This window comes from Nicotiana tomentosiformis, chromosome 6, assembly GCF_000390325.3.
Source record: "Nicotiana tomentosiformis chromosome 6, ASM39032v3, whole genome shotgun sequence".
Lineage (NCBI taxonomy): Eukaryota > Viridiplantae > Streptophyta > Magnoliopsida > Solanales > Solanaceae > Nicotiana > Nicotiana tomentosiformis.
This window is the reverse complement of record NC_090817.1, coordinates 132,599,341-132,614,191: the sequence shown is the minus strand read 5'-3', so window position 1 is coordinate 132,614,191 and position 14,851 is coordinate 132,599,341.

Here is a 14,851-nt window from a genome sequence, read left to right as displayed (position 1 = left end):
ATCACATTATATCTATTCTCCTCTGTATACATTAGTTTTTTTATTTAGTGTTTATCTATAATACGAATATTATTGTATTATTTTTCTAAATAGATGGTGTTGAATTAGTTCAAAGGTTAAACAGAGAAGTTATTTTATTATGTCATAAAGCTACTAATAATTATAATTATTATTATTTTTGTATTATTTTCAATAAAAAAAATTAATAATTGTTCTTCCCATTTGTATTTAATATGAAAGTTTTTTTTAATTAAGATTACTACATACGAAGTTAAAGTATATCTTTATATATTTTGTTTATTTATTGATAATATTGTTTATATTTTTTTTCCGTTAATTTTATGTTATCCATATAGCATATAGCATGACCATATGAATTATTATTCAAAAACTTTCTCATATCAAAAAATAAATTATTCTTATTATTTGATATATCTCTACATTGAATTTATATATTTATATATTTTTTCCTTGTTATAGTAGTTTCTTTAAAATATGTAGATATTTAATTATTTTAAATTCAAATTCAAAAAGAGTAACTAATTATTAACTAACCTAACTAATTTTGTCCTAAAATTTGACACTTGTTAAAGTTTTGTTGCGAACCCTAATTAATGATCATATTTATAGATCACTGCCCCATGAACGTGTTGTTCGACCAGCTTCATTCATATTTAGTAACTAAATAACACATTCACTAATTGTTGTCTTGTCTTAATTAAGACTCTATAAATGTTGATTGAGAATGTTAGGAGTGGACAAATGGCTCAAGTAGGAGACTAGTAAAGCTTTGATTTAGGTCGCAAATATTTTTCAAAAATATATTTTATTATCTTATTTTAAGTTAGACAATATTAAAGTTTGCGAAAAAAAAAGTACAAGAAACCTTGGACAAAAGAAAGAAAGAAAGATTGTGTACTCTTTTACACCAATTTGTTTTAGAACATTGAATTAAATTATTTAAATGTTCATATTAGTGAATATTTTTTTTTACAACAATATCAAAGGTAACATATTAAAAATACATGTCTAACATCTTATTTATTTAAGTTAATTCTTACTAATATAAATAATAATATTACTATTTGAAGTTAAAAGCTTTACCATTTAAGAATTCTATACTATCATTAATTTTATGGAGCCGTCCTTACGTGCTCCCTTTCAACTTCCCACCTGCCCTTGCTAACACCAACAAGAGATATTCTGCACTGCTTGCTCGTTCTCCTCTCTCTCGTCTGCAAATGCTGCATTTAGAAACCGAAAAATCACAACAAAACAACCACGAAACCAACATGGGGGACTATCATCGCTGCAACTGGTGACTAACTCTATGGTAGCCCTGGCTACCCAATAACGACGCCGGAACAGATCGCCGGTGAGGGCAGCGAAGAGGGCCAAAGAATTAAATACAAGAAAGGGGGAAAAGGAGGGGAAGGGGCGACACATAAGAAAGAGAGAAGAAAGAGGATAACCAAGGGGAGGGGTCGCCTGCACTGGCAAGATCGCCGGTGGTGGTGGTTTAGCAGATGTTCGAAGAGAGATAGAGGGAGAGGGGAGAAAGTGAGAGGGTCGAAGAGAGAGAAGAGATGGGTCGCCGGCCGGAATTGTCGCCAACGAAGACAATCCTTGCTAGGTTTTATAGAAGCTAGGGAAAAAGAAAACAAAAAATGAGGGGAAGAGAGAATAAAGGAAAGAGAGAGGGGAAGAGGAGAGTGGAAAGAGAGGGAGAGGAGAGGGACGGGCCTACCTAGGTGGTCGCTGGCACCGGCAAACTCGCTGGTGGTGGTAGTTTAGCAAATGTTCGAAGAGAGAGATAGGAGAAAAAGGGGGGTATCAAAACGAGAGAGAAAGAGCCCAAATGATAATGGACAATTAATGAGTTTCAGAAGACAATCAATCTGTAATATTGAAATAATGGCGAAAAGGGGAAATGGATTAGGTCAAAGAAGAGTAAAATGCAACTTACTGAAGAGTATAATAGGAACAACTGCTAAAGAAGAGCAAGTTCACGTTGTTGTAAGCATCCTTCATCTTTATTAAGAAATATGGGATTCGAGTATGGGAATAAAGTCACGCCGGACTAGTTGGGTCTAAAGTGGCAATGGACACTAAAAATGAAAAATATCTATCTATATAGGATAGGAGAAGCAAATCAATGTGATGAGCTCAACGGAACTGGTGGCTTAAAACTAAAATATATCAAAAGACCCTGAAATTTCTTTCATAAAATTCATATAATATTGAGACCAAAAAAAGTTTACATAGATTTGATCTAGTGGTGAGAGAGCAACATATAATGTGTGGGTTAGGCGCACGTCATACGGTATTGAACTCTCCCCTATACAAAAATATGGCATTAAGTGAAAATGGTAAAAGGGTACGGTCAAAGCTTTACTAAATTTAACTTCCAATCAAAAGTGTGTATCAGTTTTGCTAATTGAACTACTAAGGATTTTGACTAAGCTAGCAAACAAGTAATAGTTAAAATATATTTTTGATGTTTTATCAATTAGGGAAAAGCCTTAGGTTATAATCTTAACATAGATATAAACCTAATGGGTAAAGTAAATTTATACTTGCTTGGTAGATCGGAGTTGTTATGACTCTCAATACTCAAGTACTCAGTCAATACCTCTCGATTAATGAGTGGTTATGTCCAAATTAGCTTTTTCAAGCCCAATTAGGTATCTATAAATGCAATTGAATATAAGTCCAAGTTAGATTATCCTTATTTCTACTTCAGATCCTTTAATTAAACTAATCAATAACTCAACTAGTTCAGTTTCTTGTTAGCCAAATTTTTCTAGACTAAATTCCTCTTTCTCAAGTAAGAACAAAGTCAATTAGGCATGAATCAATATTTGCAACCATCAATTCAAACTTTTAAAGCATAGATAAGGCTAAATAACACTAACTCAATTAATAGCAATCATAATATTAAACACCAATAAGTTTTACACACTAGGGTTGGATCACAACCCTAGATAAAAATCTAACTACTCATGTTAATAGACATAGAAAGATGAAAAGAAGAAAAATTTAAAAACATAAAACTAAAATGAAAGGAAAGAGTAATTGATCCTCTCTAATTGTAGCTCAAAGTTGCTAAAAATAACAACCAGTTGCCGCTACAATGAAAAAAATGCCCTAAAACGTCATAAAGCCCTATTTATAGGGCTCCCGGAATCTCTGACAAAAATACCCTTTGGAGGGTTCTACGGTCGCACTTCAGCTTCTACGGTCGCACTTCAGTTTCTGTGGTCCGCATTTCAGCTAGGTTGATAATATTACGCTTTCAGTAGGAGGAGTTCTGCGGCCGCACTTTAGATTTTGCAGCCGCACATCAGCTTTTGCGACCGAACTTTAATTTCTGTGAGACGCATTTTTCACGACCCAATTTCTCCTATAGGCCGTGATGGCGCCCAACATCGCCGCTAGGCAAGCCAACAGTGAACTAATCATGTAGTTGTTCTTTTTAATAATTTCAAAGTAGTTGATTTTATTTATTAAGAGAATTATTAGTAGGAATTTATAATAAAGTAAAGCATAAACTAATGAGAGAGTAAATACAGTGAATTAAATACTCAAAATCATAAAGTGTCTACTAGAATACTCCCAAACCCCGGTGTCGCAAGTGTATGAACAATTAGTAGAATATACAAAATCTCCTATACTACTGTTTGGAATAAGATAGACAGAAAATAAATACAAAAGAGAGATTGCGGTGATACAGAATGGACGCAGAGAGCAGCTCACCTGTATGCCTCGGGGTAATGGGGGTATGCGTATGAATGACTGCCATATGCACTGTCACGATCCAAAAATTCTACCACATACGTCATGATGGCACTTAGTCTCTAAGACTAGGTAAGCTAATTACAATTACAATTCAAGCCATTTTTTAAACATATAATTTAATACAAGTCTCGAAACCAAAGGCAGAAACAATTTTAACAACCTCCTAAGACTGGTAATACTGAGTCACGAACTCTAACTGAATACATGAAATGATCTCAAGAATCGAACATACAATACTGTTCGAATGATAATTGACAGTGCAATAAAATGGAAAGACTCCAAGGGACTGCGACAACCAAGCAGCTCTACCTTGAATCCTTGCGATCAACACACTAACTCTGCCCGAGTCTGATATCTCCAATACCTGGCTCTGCACAAAAATGTGCAGAAGTGTAGTATGAGTACACCACAGTCGGTACCTAGTAAGTATCAAGACTAACCTCGGTGGAGTAGTGACGAGGTATAGTCAAGACACTCACTAGTCAAATAACTTGTGCAATATAGCAGTATAGGAAAATAATGAAAAACAAATAGTAGTGATGGCAACAAGAATTAACCAAGGATAATAATAGCAAGGCAATAAGAACACCATAAATATTATTCAACTAAATAAGAAACACAAGGACAGTCAATTAAACAAGCTTTTCAAATACAAGTTTTTCCACAACAAAGTCACTCTGTGATACCTCATCTCATAATCAATAAACACGGATCTCAGCCCACTTTCATATTCTCACGGCATCTCGTGCCCATATTTCTATCACAACAGCATGGACAACTCACGTTCCAATAATAAAATCATCATTTACTCGCGGCACCTCGTGCCCACATTTCATTTCACAACTGCACGGACAGTTCACGTGCCAATATCACAATCATTATATACTCACAGCACCTCATGCCCACATTTTATATCATATTTGCACGGACAATTCACGTGCCAATAACAAAATCATTATATACCTACGACACCTCGTGCCTACATTTTCAACACAAATCAGATAATTATCAAGTTACGTACTCTTGAGCTAGTATAGGTGGCATGTTACAGTGTATGCATGTGCAAGTGTATTACTGCAGCCCAAATTAATAAGAAATATCAAGGATATCAATTAGCTCACCGAAACACAAGTCAAGTTACACAAAGTGTATATTAAACACAAGGAAAATCACAACATCACACAAAAATTACCAACACAACAATACCACGTCATCACATAACATCCCTGACATTGCCACCTTTATCTCTCCTATAACCACTGGTATCACTCCACCCAGACAATATCAATAGACACCCCTATCTCTCTTATAGCCACCCTTATTATTCTTATAATAGCCTCCTTTATCGCTTCGTACTTATCGCTTTGTATAATAGACACCCTTATCACTCCTCCCAGACAATATCCCAACACACACAACAACAGTGAAATGCCACCCTTATGTCCGCATATTATCGACAGTGGAATGTCACCCTTATGTCCGCATAATATCAACAGTAAAATGCCCAAATCACACAATAATTTACACAGAATATTATCACAACAACACAACATAATCAACTCATATTACAAATTGCTCATATGCCACAACCGTTCCAAAGGAACAACGAAATCAAATAATTTCACTACAAATAGCCCAAGGCTCCACAAGACATATATAAAATCTCAAAACAACAACAATAATGGAAAAATAACTCAACATAGAACAACGCCTTCTTTAATCCAAATTTTAGGTAAATAAATTAATGCCTCCCTTTTAAAAGTTTATTTAATTATTTGTAGATGAGAAATCCATAATGAAATTATTTCCACGAAATGGCAACTCAACAAAACATAAAATTCACATAAAAGTCAAAGTAACAATCACACCAAATTATCATATAAACAAACTCGACAAGTAAGGAATGAGGCATGTAATAACTGTTGAGGTTTTATTTTTAAGATGTAATATTCTTAAAATGAGGGTGAATGGGAAATGGAGGGAAAATGAAATTTTGAGTAAACTTTTAAGTTTCCCCCTCTTAACAATGAGACATTGTCCCATATTGGAAGTGGAAGACATTTTTGGTGGGTATATATATAATTGCTCTTCTTGTAGCTCTTAAAGAGTTAAGAAGAAAGCAAGCCTCGTGCCGTCGTCGTCGCTCGCTCGCTCGGCTTCGGCTTCGGCTTCGGCTTCGGCTTCGGCTTCGGCTTCGGCTTCGGCTTCGGCTTCGGATTTGGATTTGGATTTGGATTTGGTCAAATGATCGATTGATTGATTAATTTTTTGGACCAAATTTATTTGTTAATAGTAAATATTAACGTAAGATTATCCGTATTTGTAACGGATATTTTCCAATCCGTGTATTGATAATTTGGCAGCCGAATAATGGTCTTCCCACCATGAAGTGCTTGCTCCACAAACATGTAATGCTTGCTCCACCATGAAGGGTGGACGTTTGGTCTTGCACTCCTTCTTGGATGCTATATATATGAGCAGCAAATGTTGAAGAAAGATACTCAACTCAACATACAATTCGCTCAACAAATTGGCTATACATTGCATTCCTTCCTCTCAGAACTTCCATACGTTTTTCTGAGTATATACTCCTTCGTTCTGCATTGTTTTTAACTTCAAACAAAGCAACTGTAAGTGTGATTTGCTACCGAACTTTGTGTTCGCCGAAACACTGGGGTTTGAAGTACCGCTACACCAGTGTGTTATTCGTTCTATCCTGGGAGGAAATAATCCATTACCTTGGGTACTAGGAGGGGATTAAATTCCTTAAGGAAACACTGTGAATTCAGTGGGCTCGAATTTATTATTATTGTTTTATTACGTTAACTTATATTTTGCAGAATTAATATTTACAAATACAGCAATATTGACCGGGAATAACAATCTTAAGGAATTTAATATTTATTTCTGTACTTGTGTTATTCTTATTATTCTGCAAACTAAAACCTTTGTGGTTTGTGTACTCCCGTTTTGGAGAGTTAAGCCTTCGTGGCGTTTTGTTGGATATTAAAATCTACGTGATTTTTACTCCAGTTTGAAAACGTGTATTAAACGTTTGTTTGTGTCATTCTTTTACATAAAAGATGATGACTGAAAATGAAAACCAAGTTGTTCCGATGGCGACTGCCAACGCAACGACAAGCCGAACATCGGCGTTGGCACCGACAGAAAAACCCGGAAAATTTTCCGGGATTGATTTCAAACGCTGGCAGCAGAAGATGTTCTTCTACTTAACTACGTTATGTCTACAGAAGTTCATCAAGGAAGATGTTCCTGATCTGCCGGATAAAACTCCAGATAATGAACGCTTTCTCGTGATTGAAGCGTGGAAGCATTCTGATTTTTTATGCAAGAATTATATTCTTAGCGGACTGGATGATAATCTGTATAATGTATACAGTAGCATGGAGACATCCAAAGAATTGTGGAATGCGCTTGAAAAGAAATATAAGACTGAAGATGCCGGGATGAAGAAATTCGTTGCCGCAAAATTTCTGGACTACAAAATGATAGATAGCAAGTCTGTTATTACTCAAGTCCAGGAATTGCAAGTGATTATTCATGATCTACTTGCTGAAGGTCTTGTAATCAACGAAGCATTCCAAGTAGCAGCAATGATTGAGAAGTTGCCTCCGTTGTGGAAGGACTTCAAAAATTATTTGAAACACAAACGAAAGGAAATGTCCCTTGAAGATCTCATTGTTCGGTTGAGAATCGAAGAGGACAATAAAGCTGCTGAAAGGAGAGGCCGTGGAAATTCAACAATAATGGGAGCAAATATTGTTGAAGCTAACAAAAAGAGGAAGAAGGCTTCTGGTCCGAAATACAACCCAAGCAAGAAGCGGTTCAGTGGAAACTGCTACAACTGTGGGAAAACCGGACACAAATCTACGGAGTGTCGTGCTCCGAAGAAAGACAAGAAAAGGGGTCAAGCAAACATGGTAGTAAACCATGATGATGTTGATAACTTGTGTGCCATGCTCTCTGAATGTAACTTGGTGGGAAATCCTAAACTGTGGTGGTTTGATTCAGGAGCCACTCGCCATGTTTGTGCAGTTAGAGAGGCTTTTGCTACCTATGCTCTTGCTGAACCCGGAGAGACAGTTTATATGGGAAATGCTTCAACAGCAAAAGTTGAAGGATATGGGAAGGTATTTCTAAAAATGACTTCTGGCAAGGTCATGACTTTGAACAATGTCCTTCATGTTCCCGAAATGAGAAAGAATTTAGTCTCTACTGGACTTCTTGTTAAGCACGGTTTTAAGTGCGTTTTTGTATCCAACAAGGTTGTAATTAGTAAGAATGAAATATTTGTGGGAAAAGGTTACCTCACCGAGGGCCTTTTCAATCTAAATGTAATGGTTGTTGAAAATAATAATAATATTTCAACTTCTTCTTACTTACTTGAGTCAAATGATTTATGACATGTACGTTTGGGTCATGTCAATCATAAAACCTTGCGGAAAATGATTAACTTGGAAGTACTGCCCAAGTTTGAATGCGAAAAATCAAAATGTCAAATATGTGTGGAATCTAAGTATGTTAAACATCCTTATAAGTCAGTTGAAAGGAATTCAAATCCTTTAGACTTAATTCACACAGATATTTGTGACATGAAGTCAATACCATCTCGCGGTGGAAAGAAGTATTTCATAACTTTTATTGACGATGGTACTCGATATTGCTATGTTTACTTACTGAATAGTAAAGATGAAGCAATAGACGCATTCAGGCAATACAAAAATGAAGTTGAAACACAACTTAACAAGAAAGTAAAAATGATAAGAAGTGATAGGGGTGGTGAATATGAATCTCCTTTTGAAGAAATATGTTTAGAATATGGAATTATTCATCAAACAACAGCCCTTACACGCCCCAATCTAATGGGATTGCGGAAAGAAAGAATCGCACATTAAAGGAGATGATGAATGCGTTGTTGATAAGTTCTGGTTTGCCACAGAACTTGTGGGGGGAAGCCATTCTTACGGCTAATCGAATATTAAATCGAGTGCCCCATAGCAAAACACAATCCATTCCTTATGAACAATGGAAAGGAAGGAAGCCCAACTTGAATTATTTTAAAGTGTGGGGGTGTTTGGCAAAAGTGCAAGTTCCTAAACCCAAAAGGGTAAAGATAGGACCGAAAACCGTTGATTGTGTTTTCATAGGATATGCGACAAATAGTAAAGCATATCGATTTCTGGTTCATAAATCAGAAAATCCCGACATTCATAATAATACAGTTATAGAATCAGATAATGCTGAGTTTTTTGAAAATATATATCCGTATAAAAAGGAATGTGAGTCGTTTGGTGAAGGATCTAAATGACCTCGGGAAGAAACAAAAGAAAGTACATGTAATCAGGAGAATCCAAGACGTAGTAAACGTCAAAGAACGTCTACTTCATTTGGACCAGATTTTGTGACTTTCTTATTGGAGAATGAGCCTCAAACATTTAAAGAAGCTATGACTTCTTCAGAATCATTGTTTTGGAAAGAGGCAGTCAATAGTGAAATACAATCCATATTGAACAACCATACATGGGAATTGGTTGATCTTCCTCCTGGAAATAAACCTTTGGGTTCTAAATGGATTTTTAAGAGAAAAATCAAAGATGATGGCACTATTGATAAATTCAAGGCAAGGCTCGTAGTCAAAGGGTATAGACAACGAGAAGGTCTAGACTACTTTGATACATACTCTCCAGTTACAAGAATTACGTCCATACGGATGTTAGTAGCATTAGCTGCAGTGTATGGTCTTGAAATTCATCAAATGGATGTTAAGACGGCCTTCTTAAATGGAGAGTTGGAGGAAGAAATTTACATGGAACAACCTGAAGGGTTTGTGATTCCAGGTAAAGAAAAGAAGGTACGTAGACTTGTTAAGTCTCTTTACGGACTAAAACAAGCACCCAAATAATGGCATGCGAAATTTGACCAAACAATGTTGTCAAATGGTTTTAAGATAAATGAATGTGATAAATGCGTGTACATTAAAAATGTTCCAAATCACATAGTCATTGTTTGCCTATATGTGGATGATATGTTGATAATGAGTAATGACATTGCCAACATAAATGCTACTAAGCGTATGCTCAATAGCAAGTTTGATATGAAAGACTTGGGAGTTGCTGATTTAATTCTGGGAATTAAGATCAATAAGACTCCTCAAGGTCTGGCATTGTCACAATCTCATTATATTAAGACAGTACTTGAAATATTCAAGCACTTGGGCTTTAAAGTTGCAAAGACTCCAATTGACGTGAATCTTGCATTAGCAAAGAACAAATGCCAAAGCATATCACAATTGGATTATGCTCGTGTATTGGGATGCTTAATGTATATCATGAATTGTACACGACCAGACATAGCTTGTGCTATAAGTAAACTGAGTCGATATACGAGCAATCCAGGCCAATCTCATTGGATGGCAATGAAACGAGTTTTGGGATATTTAGAACATACCCAGAACTTTGAATTGCACTACAGTAATTTCCCTGCGGTGATTGAGGGATACTGTGATGCAAATTGGATCACCGGTTCAACTGATTCTAAGTCCACGAGTGGATATGTATTCACTATTGGTGGAGGAGCGGTATCTTGGAAGTCGTCCAAACAAACATGTATTGCCCGCTCTACAATGGAGGCTGAATTCATAGCCTTAGATAAAGCCGGTGAAGAAGCTGAATGGCTCCGGAATTTCTTGGAAGACATTCCATTTTGGCCCAAACCGTTGGCACCAATATGCATACATTGTGATAGTCAAGCGGCAATTGGAAGGGCTGGGAGCGTCATGTATAACGGTAAATCTCGTCATATACGACGAAGACATAAAACTGTTAGGCAATTACTCTCTAGAGGAATTATCACAATTGACTATGTAAAGTCAAGTGATAATGTGTCGGATCCACTTACAAAAGGCCTAACTAGAGAGGTAGTTGAGAAATCATCAAGGGGAATGGGGCTATGGCCGAGAACAAGTCATTGTGGCGGTAACTCTACCTAGAAGACTGGAGATCCCAAGATCTAGGTTCAAAGAGATCAAACAAAGTCATTAATGACGGTTCAACATTGTCAAATAAAATTTTAGTCCATTCTCGTGATGAGACAATGTTCAGTACCAAGGATAAAGCATTAAGGCTTTTTAATGATTTCTAAATTTGATACGGGATATATCAAATAGTGTATCTACAGGATGACACGTTTAGGAATCACCTATTTAAGTGTGAAGTGTGAGCCGCTTCAAGGAGAACTTTGTAAGGCCAGTTCTCTACGCACTTATGAAACCAGGCGGTGTTCATGGCTGAAACGAACACAACAATGAGAACCAAAGACGGTTAAGGGTTGATTGTGTGACTTATGGTTGTCTAGGTATACACCAAAGATCGACGGTTCAAAGATATCAAATCTACCGATTGACCGAGTATATCCGACATAAGTTTACTACGGAAAGTTCAAAGGGAAACCTACTTATCCAGATGCAATTAATCCTTGCTTGTAAATCACACAGTTTTTCATGCATACTTCCGTGATATAGCCATTCCCCATTCATGTGGGGGATTGTTGAGGTTTTATTTTTAAGATGTAATATTCTTAAAATGAGGGTGAATGGGAAATGGAGGGAAAATGAAATTTTGAGTAAAATTTTAAGTTTCCCCCTCTTAACAATGAGACATTGTCCCATATTGGAAGTGGAAGACATTTTTGGTGGGTATATATATAATTGCTCTTCTTGTAGCTCTTAAAGAGTTAAGAAGAAAGCAAGCCTCGCGCCGTCGTCGTCGCTCGCTCGCTCGGCTCGGCTTCGGCTTCGGCTTCGGCTTCGGCTTCGGCTTCGGCTTCGGATTTGGATTTGGATTTGGATTTGGTCAAATGATCGATTGATTGATTAATTTTTTGGACCAAATTTATTTGTTAATAGTAAATATTAACGTAAGATTATCCGTATTTGTAACGGATATTTTCCAATCCGTGTATTGATAATTTGGCAGCCGGATAATGGTCTTCCCACCATGAAGTGCTTGCTCCACAAACATGTAATGCTTGCTCCACCATGAAGGGTGGACGTTTGGTCTTGCACTCCTTCTTGGATGCTATATATATGAGCAGCAAATGTTGAAGAAAGATACTCAACTCAACATACAATTCGCTCAACAAATTGGCTATACATTGCATTCCTTCCTCTCAGAACTTCCATACGTTTTTCTGAGTATATACTCCTTCGTTCTGCATTGTTTTTAACTTCAAACAAAGCAACTGTAAGTGTGATTTGCTACCGAACTTTGTGTTCGCCGAAACACTGGGGTTTGAAGTACCGCTATACCAGTGTGTTATTCGTTCTATCCTGGGAGGAAATAATCCATTACCTTGGGTACTAGGAGGGGATTAAATTCCTTAAGGAAACACTGTGAATTCAGTGGGCTCGAATTTATTATTATTGTTTCATTACGTTAACTTATATTTTGCAGAATTAATATTTACAAATACAGCAATATTGACCGGGAATAACAATAACAACTTCTAAATAAATCATGTAATGGTGAACACAGCCAATAAAGGACGTAATATGTGCCCACAATCTTCAAATAAATATATAAAAGATGCCTAAGAATTTAAACCAATAGAATTTGCACGTATAAGCCCTAGTACGTACTCGTCACCTAGCGTGCACGGCTTTCACATAAGACTCAATGCCTAAGGGATAATTCCCCCACACAAGGTTAGGCAAGGTACTTACCTTTACGAAGTTAGGCCGATACTTTAAAATAGCCTTCTCACTTGAAACGGCCTCCGAACGGCTCAAATCTAGCGAAATTAATTACATAACATTATTAAAATCATCAGAAATAATTCCGGATAATAAAACGTCGACTTAAATTTCACATTAAAAAAGTCAACCCCGGGTCCGCATCTCGGAACCCGATAGAATTTCATGAAATTCAAACATCCATTCCGATACGAGTTCAACCATACCAAAATTATCAAATTCCGATAAAAAAATCGTCCCCCAAATCCTTATTTTTCATTTTTGAAAAGTTTTACAATTTTTTCTCAATTCCTTCCATAAAAATCGAATTAAACGATGTATATAACCATTGAATAATGAAATATAACCGCTTTAGGATATAGAACACTTACCTCAATTAAGCTTGTGAAACATCCCTCCAGAATCGCCCAAAATCGAGAAATCCAAAACGAAAATGGAGAAATGACCAAGTCCGATCCTTATGTTTCTGCCCAGTTTTGCACTTGTGGAAAAAATTTGCGCGCCTGCGAGCTCACTTTTGCCAGACCAATCTCGCTTCTGCGAAGCGCACTACCCAACTGATTAATCGCACCTGCGGCAGAAAGTCCGCTTTTGCGCAAACGTAGGTGCGAGACAAAATTGCGCTTCCGCGCTTCCCATCGCTTCTGCGCTGCCAGAGACTGCATCTGCAATCATTGCCTTGTTCCTTCCCCAGCCGCTTCTACGATGATCTTCTCGCTTTTGCGAAGTCTCTTCTATGAAGTCGCTTCTGCGACCAAGTCTTCGCAGAAGCGATTGCACCAGCAACAAAATTTCCAGCAGCTTCAACAAGGCTCCAAACGATCCATACCCCGTTCGAAACTCATCCGAACCACTCAGTATCTCGTCCGAATATACCAATAAGTACCATAACATAACACGTACCTACTCGAGGTCTCAAATTATATCAAACAATGTCGAAATTACGAATTGCACCTCGAATCGCACTTATGAATTTTTTAGACTTTCCAATTTACAAAACTCGTGCTCAAACGTATCAAATCAATCCGGAATGACTTCAAATTTTGCACACGAGTCATAAATGACATAATGGAGCTGTTCTAATTTTCGAAATCGAAATCCGAACCCATTATCAACAAGGTCAACCCTCGGTCAAACTTATAAATATTTCCAAAACTTCAACTTTTCAATTTTCGCCAAAATGCGCCGAATTGTCTTACGGACTTCCAAATCCAAATCTAGACACATGCCTAAGTCTGAAATCACCAGACGAAACTATTGAAATCATCAAAATTCTATTTCGGGGTCATTTGCACAAAAGTCAAACTTCGGTCAACTCTTTTCACTTAAACTTCAAAATAAGAATTGTTCTTTCAATCTAATCCCGAACCATCCGAAAACCAAATTCGACCACACATGTAAGTCATAATACATATTATGAAGCTTCTCGGGGCCTTAAGCCGCTGAACGGGACGTTAATTCTCAAAATGACAAGTCAGGTCGTTACATGCACCTGCCTCAGATCCTGCACGATTTGTGCAGAAGTGTAGCGTGAGTACATAAACAGCATGTACCGGTAAGTATCTAGTCAAATTTCAAAAACGTAGTGACGAGATATCGACATCGACACTTACTATGGGCCAATAAATATAGTATAGAAATTTTAAATAGGTATGGAATACATCAATAATAATAACAGAATAACAAATAGTAAATAAGTGATTCTTTAACCAAAAATCAATTTAAAATCTCCCAATAGCACGTACGAACTTCAAAAAGTATGGGCCATCAAGTAAACTATAATTTCTCAAGTCATGAAGGTAATATCAAGTGCAATCGGACTCCGAGCATTATCACGCATGATTTATGCTGAGGTCGTACGGCTCGATCCAGAATAATATATACACTGCCGAGGGTCGACCGGCGCGAACCATAGATGCATCTATTATATTACAGAGGAGTTTGGCCCGCTCCACAAGAAGAGAGAATACTCTACGAACTCCGATTTAATGGTTATCACAAGACTAATACAAAAGGAGGCACAATTTCTATCAACGGTCAAGTAACCTGCCAAAACTTAAAGTAAGTGAAGTTCGGTCTTTACGAATCCTTTATCAAGTTTCTAAATAATTTAAGCACTTAAATTAATAAGTAGAGTGCAAACAATACAAGTATTTCATGATAGGGTCCTAAAACTACCCGGACATACGCATGATTTGTAGCCACACACGAAATCTTATCACTTTGTGCGTACGTAAAACCCACAATAAGTAGCAAATAGTAATTTATACACCTATGGGGTAA